Source organism: Ambystoma mexicanum, chromosome 7q (genome assembly GCF_040938575.1).
Source record: "Ambystoma mexicanum isolate Mex_15411 chromosome 7q, UKY_AmexF1_1, whole genome shotgun sequence".
Taxonomy (NCBI): domain Eukaryota; kingdom Metazoa; phylum Chordata; class Amphibia; order Caudata; family Ambystomatidae; genus Ambystoma; species Ambystoma mexicanum.
The window spans coordinates 650,818,901-650,831,460 of NC_090941.1; positions in this window are offsets into that span (position 1 = coordinate 650,818,901).

Here is a 12,560-nt window from a genome sequence, read left to right on the forward strand (position 1 = left end):
TTTATGAGGGTCAGGGTGATGTCGAATTTGCGTAGTCCTTTGATGAGTCATGATGCAGCATGCAGGACACATATCAGGCGTGCCAGGGTAGTCACCGGAAGCCCCTCCAAAAGGGCATTGCCACCATCCAGGTGGGTGAGGACCAAGGCTGGGACAGCAGATCCAAAGTTGTTTTCTGGGGTGAAGTGCTTGATTTTCGACAGGAGAGAAAGATGGTACCAGTTTGTCTGTCAGATGTCAAATCCAAGGGTCTTGGGGCAGGTGGCCAGTTGGATCTATATGAGTTGGCCGTGGCAGAATTGTTCGCGGCGGAAATTACCGTAGTGAATTTCACTGCGAAACCAATTTTGCCGCAGCCAAATCCCTGCAAATCTATTCCGCCCTATGGCCACCCCCACTTATCTTTTGTAAGTCTGATGCCTCTCCTGACCCTGCGGCACAAGTTCCCTCTCTCCGACGCCGCAGGGGCCTCTTATTCTTTCTTTTTTTAGTACCACGCCTCCAATCCTGAGGAAGCAGGGGATCCCCTTGATGCCCCCAAGGACATCAACACTGAACACGGGGAGAGGGGGACACCCCCGCAACTCCCTCTCCCCATGTTCGGTATTGATTACCCAATTTGATTGATTTTAATCGATCGAATGGTACTGGCCGAATTCGGCCAGATCTACCATTCGATCAATTAAAATCTATCAAATTGGGGCGCACAGACGATGACTCCATCCATGTAGGCTCTCCCCGCATGGTCCGCAAAGTGAAGTGAGCCCCCACTTTGGGACACCCCCAGAGCGCCGAACCTGCCGATCGTTGCATGAAGGTCTCCCCCCCAGCAGGAGAAAACCCAACCAATATCGGGGGTGGATTGCCTGAAAAGCTACACTGGCAAATGCCGCCCCACACAGCTGTGACCTGGCGAAGCTGAAACGCCAATGAACACACGTGCGCTCTGCGCCAGCCAGGCCACGTTACAAAGTCTCTGCATGCTGCATGATTCCTCCAACTCTCACCCCCAGAATAACAAGGAGAGAAAGGAGACGGCACCGAACAGACGAGCAGAGCCACGGAACGAATAGCATCACCCATTCAATGGTTCCACGGCACTGTGCCACGGAGAATGACCACCACAAGACTCCTGAGCTCCTTTAGCATACCATCAAGGGGCGAATCCACCAATCCACCGAGACACGCTCCAGCCCAATGGGGTGAGAGAGCCCCTCCATCTGGAGATGCACCAGGGCCGCGCTCTGTGCACCGAGCCCCCCCCCCACCGGGACAATGAGGAGCATGCAGGAAACCCCCGGAGCCCCATGGGATCAAGGGAAAGTCATAGCCTCTCACCACCAAGTGCGCACCCGTGGCAGAGCAGACAGCACCCACTCAACAACAGCTGCCCGGACGCAGAAGTAAGTAAAAGGCTTCACGCTCCCCCGCCCTCATGACGACCGTAAAGGCCTTCATCTAGGCGGGACTCTAACCCTCCCAAACCGCCCTAACCCACACAGATGAGCACACAGAGGAAACCACCGAATGCATCTCTACCCGTGAACCCTGCTCAAAACCTCTAAGACCACGTACTGCTGCACACAAAAAGTGTAAAAACTAAAGTCCCAATGAACACACGGGACAGTCCACGCAGTGCAAGGACACCAGGTTCTCAGCTCAACCCTCGTACAGGCAGTCTAGCCAACCTCCAACGCAAGCACTCTCCCATAAACAGGCCCCATAAAAAGAGGAACGAACCTATAAAGGACTAAGCACAACCACTAGTGCACCCTGAGCATCCTGCACAAACTCTTCACCCACAAAGGGGGCAAGCACCAACCCCGACTCCTGAGCACCATCCGGAGTCACCTCCCAGGCACCAACCGAAAAGGGCGACTCACACAGTTAATGCTGAACTCCCTCCACTGCAAGTCCACATACCCACCTCTCCCCAACAGGACTGCACAATCTGTGAATAACACCGTGACCCCTTGATCCCGGTGAATCCAAGGCGAACACGGAGATGGTAAAAACCTTACAGTGAGATACTGGAATCACTCTGAAGACCAGCCCACCAGATGCAAGACACCGTGCCCGCACATCCCACTGAGCCTGCAGCACCAAATAACCCACTACAAACCAGAAATATAGAAAAGCAGGGGAACCCTTTCGCACAACAACAAAACGTACACGGAATTTGTTGCACATGAACATACGAGAAAAACTTGCACCCTTCAAATTTGCACCACAGGAACCACAAAGCGGCCCCGCTTGCCCCACAAATATGGCAACCACAGGACCAGAGGCAGCAGCCACTAAAGCTGACGTAGTGGACCTACTAGCGGAGATGAAGAGCATGAGAGCAGACATCACTGGAAAAATAGAAAAAATAACACACAGAATAGATAAAATGGAGGAGAGGCTGGAGGAGGTGGAGCACAATCAGACTTCCCTATCGGCACTCGAAATGCAGATGGATATCAGAATCACAGAAATAGAAACAAGAGAAGAAGACTTTTGTATGAAGGTTGATGATCTCGAAAACCGAGAACGACGCAACAACAAACGCATCTTTGGAGTTCCTGAAAAGGAAGGAGAAACGGATACAGACCTCAAAAAAACACTGCACTCTGTGATAAAAAATACTTTTTGGAGATGACTCGTTAGATGAACCGAAACTCGACCGCATCCACCGCGCAGGCAGAACAGCAGGCGGCCTAAGATCGATTCTCGCCAGGCTCCACAACTATGCGGACAAAGCCTGAGTCCTCGACAAGGTCAGAAGAGGTACCCACATCCCCCTCAAAGGAGCGAACATAACCATCTACCAGGACCTTTCTGCTCTCACCCTAGCAATGAGAAGGAAATGCCTCCCGCTCACCAAATTCCTAAAAGACAAAGCAGTGAGATATCAATGGGGGTACCCTTTTGCGCTAAGATTCCAATGGGAAGGCTCCCCGATACAACTGAAAACTGAAAGAGACATTAAGGGGTGCATAGCGGAATTGGTCGGAGGACAGGAGGGAGGATCAGCGCCCGACGATGGAAGAAACAGAGAGAATGGGTGGAAGATCAAAGGACCAAGACGGAAAAAGATCCTTGGCGCTCAAAAATTCAGACGGACGAACGAACGGACCCTCCGACACAGAACAATGAAACCCAGAGCTCACAGCAAAAAAGAAAAAAGAAGAAGGTGTGTTGATTCATAAAGGGCAAGCATCATTTTGCTTCAAGAGAAGAGCTCCAGTCTGGGGGTCAGACAGAAGAGATTACAAGAGCAGGATTGACACACCAGAGAAAAAAGTAAGAATCTTGATTACAAACACTGTACACCTAAGACACACAGCAGATAGGAGAAACGAAAAGTTCACATGACTGGCAAAAGTGCACACCACTGCCAGAAAAATGAGGGAAGGGGGGAAACCAAAGAGGGCTGACTACAAAGAGAAGTGTATAGTTCACTGACCCATCAGGGTTAGTACTTCACTAGTGATCTGAAATTGATAAGAACAAGATGGTTCAAAAATATCGGACGCCACAAAAGGTCGAAGGGAGGGAGGGAGGTGGTAAGGGGAAAGAAGAAATGTTCAAGACAGGCAAGCAGAACGGACTAAACAAATACAGGTTGTTAACATTGAAAGATGACATACAGGACGCAGAAAGTAGTCGCATAGAAAACAGCCATGGCCAAGGCAAGTGACACAGTAAATGACAGGCTCGGATCCATCAAAATTGGCACTCTCAACGTCAAGGGTCTCAACTCTTCCACAAAAAGGTCATTAGTCGCCAGAGAATTTAAAAGGACCAATCTTGATATACTTTTTCTACAAGAAACCAGATATATACGAAGGGAAGAGCAAAGAGTCATATACACCAGATTCGGTCTCGAATATTGGGGCTCTGGCCCACTACGGAAAGCCGTCGTGGGAATCCTGATCAGAAAGGGACTCAAACTCGAAGCGCGGAAAACCTGGTCGGATGTGGGAGGTAAAGCAATTGTAGTGGTGGGCAAGCTACACGACACTACCATAACACTTGCCTCCATCTACGCACCCAACACTGGATAATCCCGCTTCCTGCAACACATGATCCCCAAAGTTATGCTAGAGGCAGAAGGTGAGGTGATCCTGGGAGGGGATTTCAACATGTTGGCTGAGCCCACACTTGACAGGCAAGCCGGCAACCCACTAGAGAATGAACCCCCAGACGCCGGCTGCTCCGAAGTGAGCAAAATGATGAACATCTATAAGCTCCAAGACGCATGGCGCCTCGAACTTCCTCTTCAGACAGGGTTTACATTTTACTCGACCCCACACGCCACATACACAAGGATTGACTACATATATCTCACCCCCGCCCTCACAAATGCAATGTCCACATCGATGATCGCTCCAATCACATGGTCAGACCACGACATGGTCACGGTCTCCCTTAACCTAATAGCGCTTCCCCCACAGGAATTCGAAATGGTGCTGCAACGAAACACTTTGGAAAGAACCTGTATTCCGCAAACAATTAGCGAAAGAAATTGGTGAATACTTCGATAAAAATAACACAGAGGAAGTGTCCAAGAACACGGTATGGGAGGCGGGAAAGGCAATGTGGAGAGGCATACTAATGAGAGAGGGGGCAGCCAAGAAAAGAGAGAGAACGCTGATAGAGAACAAACTTAGAGAATAGGGGCCTCATTACGAGGCGGGCGGTAAGGGATTACCGGCACCGGTAAGGGCACCGGTGCCGGTAATCCCTTGACGCCCTACTACGAGTTCCCTTTGCGGGTCCTCCCTTAACTCCTGGTTTTTCCAGGCGTTAAGGACGGGACCCGCAAAGGGACTCTGGAGCTAATAACGGTACCGCAATTTGCGGGGTATCCCATTCCCCCTTATGGTCCCATGGATGGGGCGGCTCAACGCTATCAAGATAGTCAGCCTCCCTCGCTTCCTTTACCCCTTTCAAGTCCTACCCCTGAGGATCCCAGAGGACTTCTTCAGAGAAGTGAAAAAGGTGACCCTACAATTCTTGTGGGGCGGGAAAAAAACAAGAATAGCCTATGAAACCTTTATACTCCCTAAAGATAAAGGCGGCGTTGGCCTCCCTGACATCAAGCTGTACTATCAAGCGGTCCAGCTAAGGGTACTTATCCCCCACCTAATAGACATAAAAGACCTGCAATGGGTCCAACTGGACAACAACAACCTGACCCCGGTCACACTCTCAGAATGGCTATGGGTCCCCAGACCAAAGCTCACACAGAAACTTCGCAAACACCCCATCCTGGGAACCATGTGGGAAATATGGAAAGAGGGTAAAGAAATGGCAGGGGTAACAACATAGCCCTCCCACCTGAGCCACCTGTGGGCTCTGGGAATTAGAGAGGAAATCCCAGAACACCCTAGATACTAATCCTGGTTCGAGGCGGGACTAGAAAGAGTTGGATAATTGTGGAGAAACGGAAAATTCATAGCAATCTCTGACCTAGAGGAAGCCCTCCAGCTGAAACCTATCCCAGTCTTCCTCTACTTACGTCTTAAAGGCGTGCTATCAAAACAAGAATGGCACACAAAGTTATGCAGGGAACTCACACCTTTCGAAAAAATCCTCGACTCGGCCACTGCAACAAAAGGACTAATCACCTACATGTATCAAGCCCTACTTGACAAAGGCCCAAACCTAGTCCCAAAACTCAAAACCAGATGGGAGAAGGACTTCAAAACAGAATTTGACCAACACACATGGGACGCAATATGCAAAACACTATCCCGAATATCAATTTCTGCGCAATACAAACTGCATGCCATTAAATGACTGCATAGATGGCAATATGACCCGCACAGACTATCCAGAATGTTTCAGACCAACAGCCCAAAGTGCTGGCGGGATTGTGGGAAAAATGGCAACTACTGGCACATGTGGTGGGACTGCCCTAAAGTATGCATCTTCTGGGAAGAGGTGCTAGGCTGGATCAAACAGATAGATGGTATTTACCGGAAAGCAACACATCCTCTGACTCTGTTTGGTCTAGAGGACGACGAAGACGGAGTAGGCAGAATAAAAGAAATAGCATCCCCACTGCTACTAGCGGCACAAGCATGCTTAGCGACTAAATGGAAATCTCCAAACCTCCCCGCAAAAAAGGAAGGGATTGGAGTGACCACAAATATATATATGATGGAGAAAATTACTGCGGCCCTCCATGAAAGAGAGGCCAGACACGAAGAACTATGGTGCGACTTTGCAGCCTTATACATCACTAATCCAGGAGAAATAAGCTCAAATAACGGAGGAACGTAACTCTAGCAAAACCTGATCACAACTCAGAGCCCAAACACCAGACCAGCTGGACAAGAGCCTGTTGCAAGTACAACAATGAACATGCAAACAATATTACTGTGTCCCGATAAGATATACAAGTATATTTCTGTCAACGAACCACCCGAATAACATGCCTGTCTTCGAGGGAGGGGGGAGGGAAAGGGAGTTGTTAATTTAATTGCAATGGTAAAGTCTTTGATCACGCAGACACGTTTGTTTATGTACACAACCTTCCATTGTTGTAACCTGACAAAGATACCATGAAACACGTAAATGTTTTTTTTCTTTTGGTATGTTTTTGAAAATCAATAAAACTCAAATAAAAAAAAAAATCTATCAAATTGGGTAATACTGGCCAGTTGGGTTGTGTGAAGCCCTCGAAATTGATAGAAGAGACCCAGGTCTGAATGTGATGGTGCTCTATGATGTTGTTCAGCAGCAGGCATTCAGGCTAGGTGGGGTTGAGTTTCCGGTAAGCATTCAGAACTTGATTAATGTGAGGCAGACCTTGAACCTGTGGAAGTCTTCGATGGAGGATAGCTTGAGGGACAGCTACGGGCCATTTGCATATTGGTTGATGTAGATGTTGTGTGGACACAGGAGGGTTTTGAGCAGTTATATGTAAAGATTGAAGATCACAGTGGAAACAATGGATCCTTGAGAGACTCCTCCCTGATGAGCAGAGTTGGTGATCTGGAGGAATCCATTTGTATGAACTGGTGGTGATTAGCAAAGTAGTATTTGAGCCAGCTGAGGACTATTTCGCTGATCCCCATGAAGTGATGTAAATTGTCAGTGAGTGCCTGCTGGTCTACTGTGTCAAATGTTGCTGAGAGGTCAATGAGAACCAGGAGGCAAGGATTGCCATCATCAAGGATTTTAAAGGCATCATTGCTCACCTTGAAAGTAGCCGTTGCTGTGCTAAATATGGATCTGAAACCAGATTGGTAGGCCTGAAAGAGACTGTTAGCTTCGTTGTGTTGGAGGACTTGAGTGGCTATTGCTTTCAAGTATGTTACCTGGGAAGGAAAGATGGATGATTGGGCAAGGATCGTACCTAGGAAGATAAGATGGGTGATGGGGCAGTAATTGGTGAGGTTGTCAGGGTCCAGTGTTGGTTTCTTGAGAAGTGGGAGGGGAAGGGGACTACAGTTAGGGAGCTATTGATGATTGTCAGGTAAGGGAGCAGTCTTTCAGTCAGAAGTGTCTTTGAATTTGTATTTTGTATTTAATTTATTTGTATAGCGCAAACCAGGCCCGGAGGCTACCGGGCGCATATCTTAGAAACAGTGGTTACATAGCAATATGACATTTCAGGTAGCATTTAAGTTGAACAAAGTAATCAAACATGTTGGTAATTTGAGTAAAGGGAGGATGTTGTCCATGTACGATGTGCCCCAGAGGGATACTAAGGTGGCAATGAGGTCTTCTATAGTGAGTATCTTGAAATTTGCCCAGGTAGTTGTGGTTTTGTGAGATGCGATGTGTAGTTTGCTGCCAGTTGTGGCATTGGTGTCTATGTGTTGGTCGATCATGCAGATTGTTGATGAAGACAGAGTTGACGGCAGTTGGGTTTTTGATGAAGTGCGGTACGGATGGGTCAGGCAGAGGTTTGACGCAGTGCATAGTGGCTTTTAAAAGGGCTTTGCCTTCATTGCTGGCCTTAGCTATAGTATTTTGATAGTCGTTGGCCTTGACAGTGCTGATCAATTGTCTACATGTAGCATGGAGTTCCTTCAGCAGGGCAAAGTCGGATGTGCAGCAGGATTTCATCCAAGTCTTTCCTCATTTTCTAATAGTCTGTTTGTCGAAGTTGAGTTCTTCAGTGTACCTAGGTGCAGAAGGTTTAGGCTTGAGGGTGTGTGTTTCAAGGGTGCTTGGAGGATAATGTTGGTTGTGAGTGTGGTGTTGAATTCTTGGAGAGACAAGTCGCAGTCCTGGTTCGTCAGCGGTAGGTCATCCCATGTAAGGTGGATTGACAATGTCTTTGATAAGAGCCTTCACTGGGATGTTCTTGAATGATCTGAAGGCTTGTTTACTGGGTTTCTGGTGGATGTGGAGTGCTTCCTTCATTAACCTGGTTCGTGGATTGCAAGGAATGTTGTAGTCACTAAGGAAGATGTTGTTAGCATGCGTAAGAGACATGGCTGTAATGAAGCACGTGAAGTCTTTGATGAAGGAGGTGTTGGGCTTGGGTGGTCTCTAGATGACGGGGAAAGTGACTGTGTTTGTTGGGGAGAGTGGAAGGGGCAAGAAATGTTTTCAAAAGAGCCAATGGTGGAGAGATGGCGAGACTTCTGCAGATGTTATTTGGATGGTCTTGTTGAAGAATTCTGTAGCTGTTGGGGATGAGGGCATTAAGGATGTGGGTGGAGGTGAATGCCATCCATGTCTCAGTAGGGAAGATGGCACCCAAGTCATGTGTGGTGATCAGGTTGGCGATCTCTGCTGCGTGGTTATCTGCTGAGCAGATGTTGACGAGCAACAGTTTTCATGTAGTGGTGGATGACGAGTGCTTATGGGGTCTATGGCGACACAGGTGAGGTTGAAGCGATGCAGTGTCCATGATGATGCTGGTGAGCACTGTGTTTGGCAATGCGTGGTGATGGTAGGGATGGGCTGTTGGGAGAAAGGGGTGAAACACATATTCCAAGGAGCTTACCTTATGTTAAAGGAGTAGGGCTTCTGGTCCTTGATCCTTCCGGTCTGCACAGGTCCAAACAGGAACTGCATGTTTCTTCATCTACCCTACCCTTCCCTTCGGGACCCTGGCAAGAGACGCTCTTCAGCTAAGAGCTAAGAAAGGAAAGGAAAGGAAGGGGCAGGACTAAACTGCCGGGTGGGACTTAGGTCAGTTGACCAAGAGCCAATTGAACCCGCTCACCAACTGCAAAGGAAAAGAAGCTGGAGGGTTTCTTAAGTAGGGGAAAAAGGAGGCAAAACAAGAAGGCACCAAAAGATCAGCAGTGATTGACACATGGGTGGGGCTCGGGTCACCTGACCAAGATCAACTTGCACCTGCTCACCAACTACAAAGGAATTGTAGATAAACTGGTGGACCTTAAATTAGACTGTACTTCAGGAAGTTTGTAACATTGCAGAGAACCTGCAAAGAAAAATTCCCAAACAGTAAAGAGAAGCAAGAAACCGTGAACATGTCCAGGAGTTATGAAACCCTCAGTGTGGGGGGACAGGGCTAATGTGAGAGCGGGCATCAAGGAGATTGTGGAAGGTGGGGAGAGATGGCAAGAATTGAAATAATGCTTTTTTGTCAATAATGGTTCCGAAATATAATGAGTAGAGGTTGGCTCATGGATCTCAAAGATTCAAGGGCATAAAAGTCTACTTGTCATGTGGACCATTTAAAATGAATGCCTCATGCTGTCGCTCATCTGGTGAAGCATTAATAGTGATGTTACAGGGGTCTGCAACATTTGTCTCTACAATTCTTTAAGACTTCAATTCCCATCAATCCTAGCCAGCATAGCCAAGTGTGAGGGATAATGGCTACGATGCCACCATGGTAATAGAATTTTATTGACGCTGAAAAACAGCTAAACAAAAACAGGAAACAAAGCAAAACGTTTACAGACAGACGAACAAAATCAATCCTCAGCAGTTCCAATCTCCACCTCCTTACAGATCAGGCCATGCTTAATGCTATAAATATGTTTTGGAAAAACAGTCAGAACAAGAATGAAAGCATCAGGAGGTGGGTTGGGAGAAGAAAAGTTCAAATTAAACAGAACTTGGAGCAAGAAAACGGGGACATAAATGATACATTACATCTAAACCAGTGGTCTTCAAACTTTTACTATAGTGAGTGCCCCCTTGAGTAATAATATTTGTTCCATCCCCCACCCCCACAAGCTATAACTGATCATAGTTTCTATTAAATTTCTTATATTTTCTATGAAAAACAGTCACTGTAACCCCTTTTTAAAGAGTTCCTGTCCCCACTCCATGGACATCGTTTGGGCTCCCATATCGGGGCAAGTCCCACAATTTGAACACCACTGATCAAAACCAATCAAAATTGCATTAAACATACAGCATTTTAAATATTGATGGGACAAGATTGTATTTTAATAACTCATCTTTTGTTTAGAACATAATCTCTCCATATCTTCAAAGAATAATCATTCTCTGAATTCAATCTTCAATGAATGGACTGGATTGTTAATCATACTTTTGATTTAATCTCGTTGACCAGCTCTTACAACACAACAGATGTGCTCGTGCTTTTGACATTGATGAGTTTGGTATAGTCACACCCAAATGTATTCCTTTCCAAAGTTTCACTCTAATAAGGGGTTTATCTGGCACACACACACAACATAGGACTCACTGTACCTCTTTGTTAATTGTGAGGGCACTTAGCAACTGGGGACATTAATCAGTCTTTGTAATTCTACCAGTATTTGGGCAAAAGGGCCTCATCTTCCGCATGCCTGAGGTTTAGAAAGGGTTAATACATCAGATGCACGGAAATTACTTCTGCAGGGGTCGGTGGCAGGTCGGCCGAGTATGCATTGAGGTTGAATCGCGCCAGCACGCAACCTTCATTGAATTTATTCAGCGGAGGAATTTGTTGAGTTCCAGTGCTGTACCTTCCAGTATATGGCTTCAGACTAAAGTGCAATCACCAATATATTTAATGTATGTTTATTTACTTAAAAATATTTCTAAAGCGTGAAACTTAACATAAAATGATGTACTGAGCACTGTATAGTCATGGTAAAACTGGAACATACAACAGTGCTGGGTGACAGAGTCCCAAACCCAGGGCAAAGTTACAAAATTAGGAAAGCCCATCATAAAATAAACCAAAACAAACCTTACACATTAAACCAATAACAGTAAATTCACCACAATCTACATTTTTCTTAAGCCACAGGCAGTGGAGTAACTTTGCTGAAAATGTTGGGGGGCATGACATCTGAAGAAAAGGTGCCCCAGCCAAATGAATGGGGACAAAATGGTGTGCCATGAATGTTGGGGGGGACAAACACCCATGTCACCTCCTGACATTACGCCCATGGCCACAGGTATATCTAACCATACAATCAAAAGCTGGTGTGGAGTCAACAAAGCACATATATGCACTCCACTATTGCTTGTTTCTGCATTTCTCTATGAAATAGTGGATAAGACAGACCCCAAGACATTTGCTGAAGCCTTTCACTCAGAGCTTAACTGACACCACGCAAATAAAATATCCTGAGGCACATTTTCCAAAGAAGTCCTTTTGAGCTTCTTAGCCATCGTGAATTTCACCCCAAGGTGGCCGGTCCGCCCCGATCCATTGCTGGATGGTGATCCAGAAGCTACATGGCCTTGGCTTAAATATTGATTCAGAATTTCTTGAATCTAACGACCGGTACATTTGTTGATTGAACCTAGTGGCAAGATCAAGTGTTTTTACTTTTAACTTCCGAACTAAAAAATCTCCATTACTCACAGTGTGTAGGTAGGATCTATTGTTTACTGAACGGTTACTAACTGTGCCAGTGCTTCAGGTTTCCCATTCCCATGGGGTCCTGTAGTACTCCATGGGAATGTGAAATAACCGTTCCGCCGCCTATGATATCCCAGTAGCATCGGGATGTCAGGCAGCGGAAACAGTGTTACAGGGTTACCTCGTAATGAGGCCCATTGTTATGCTTAGCACTTAGCCTCTTTTCCTTGGGTCCTTAATTTTCCACTCTTAGGGTTTTGGGTTTCACTTGGAGATGGTGCACCATAGAAAAGAATTTGCCTTCATCATTCTACAATCCGGCCTTCCTAGATATGCAAGTCATCAGTCCCTTTACTCCCAGGACATATGCCTGTCTAATTGGGCTACACTCTTAGCTGCTACGTTGAGGTTGGGTACAAAGTTTGTGGGGTAAACGCATCTGTTGCAGAGATCTGCGCGCAACATGCAGACTACGGGTTTGAATCTAAGAAAGTCCACTTAGTTCTGGGACAAAAACTTAGTTCTGAGACTACGGCCACACCCCAATATCTTGTTAGCAGGGTCTATTCATTCATTAATCTTGTCATTTGTATAGCACCTTTCAGCATAATTATGGTCCCAACGCGCTGTCGGTTGAATGCCTTCGGAGGGACCAAAGTCCAGATATGGGAAATTGGGAGGTGCTACAATGAGTGTGCGCATTTCAGCCATTAAAGTTAGAGAGGATGGCCAAGACCCTGCTAGTCACCCATGTCTGAATGGCAAGTGAATGGGTGGAAAGGAGGAGTACTATGAACTCCGCTGGGAG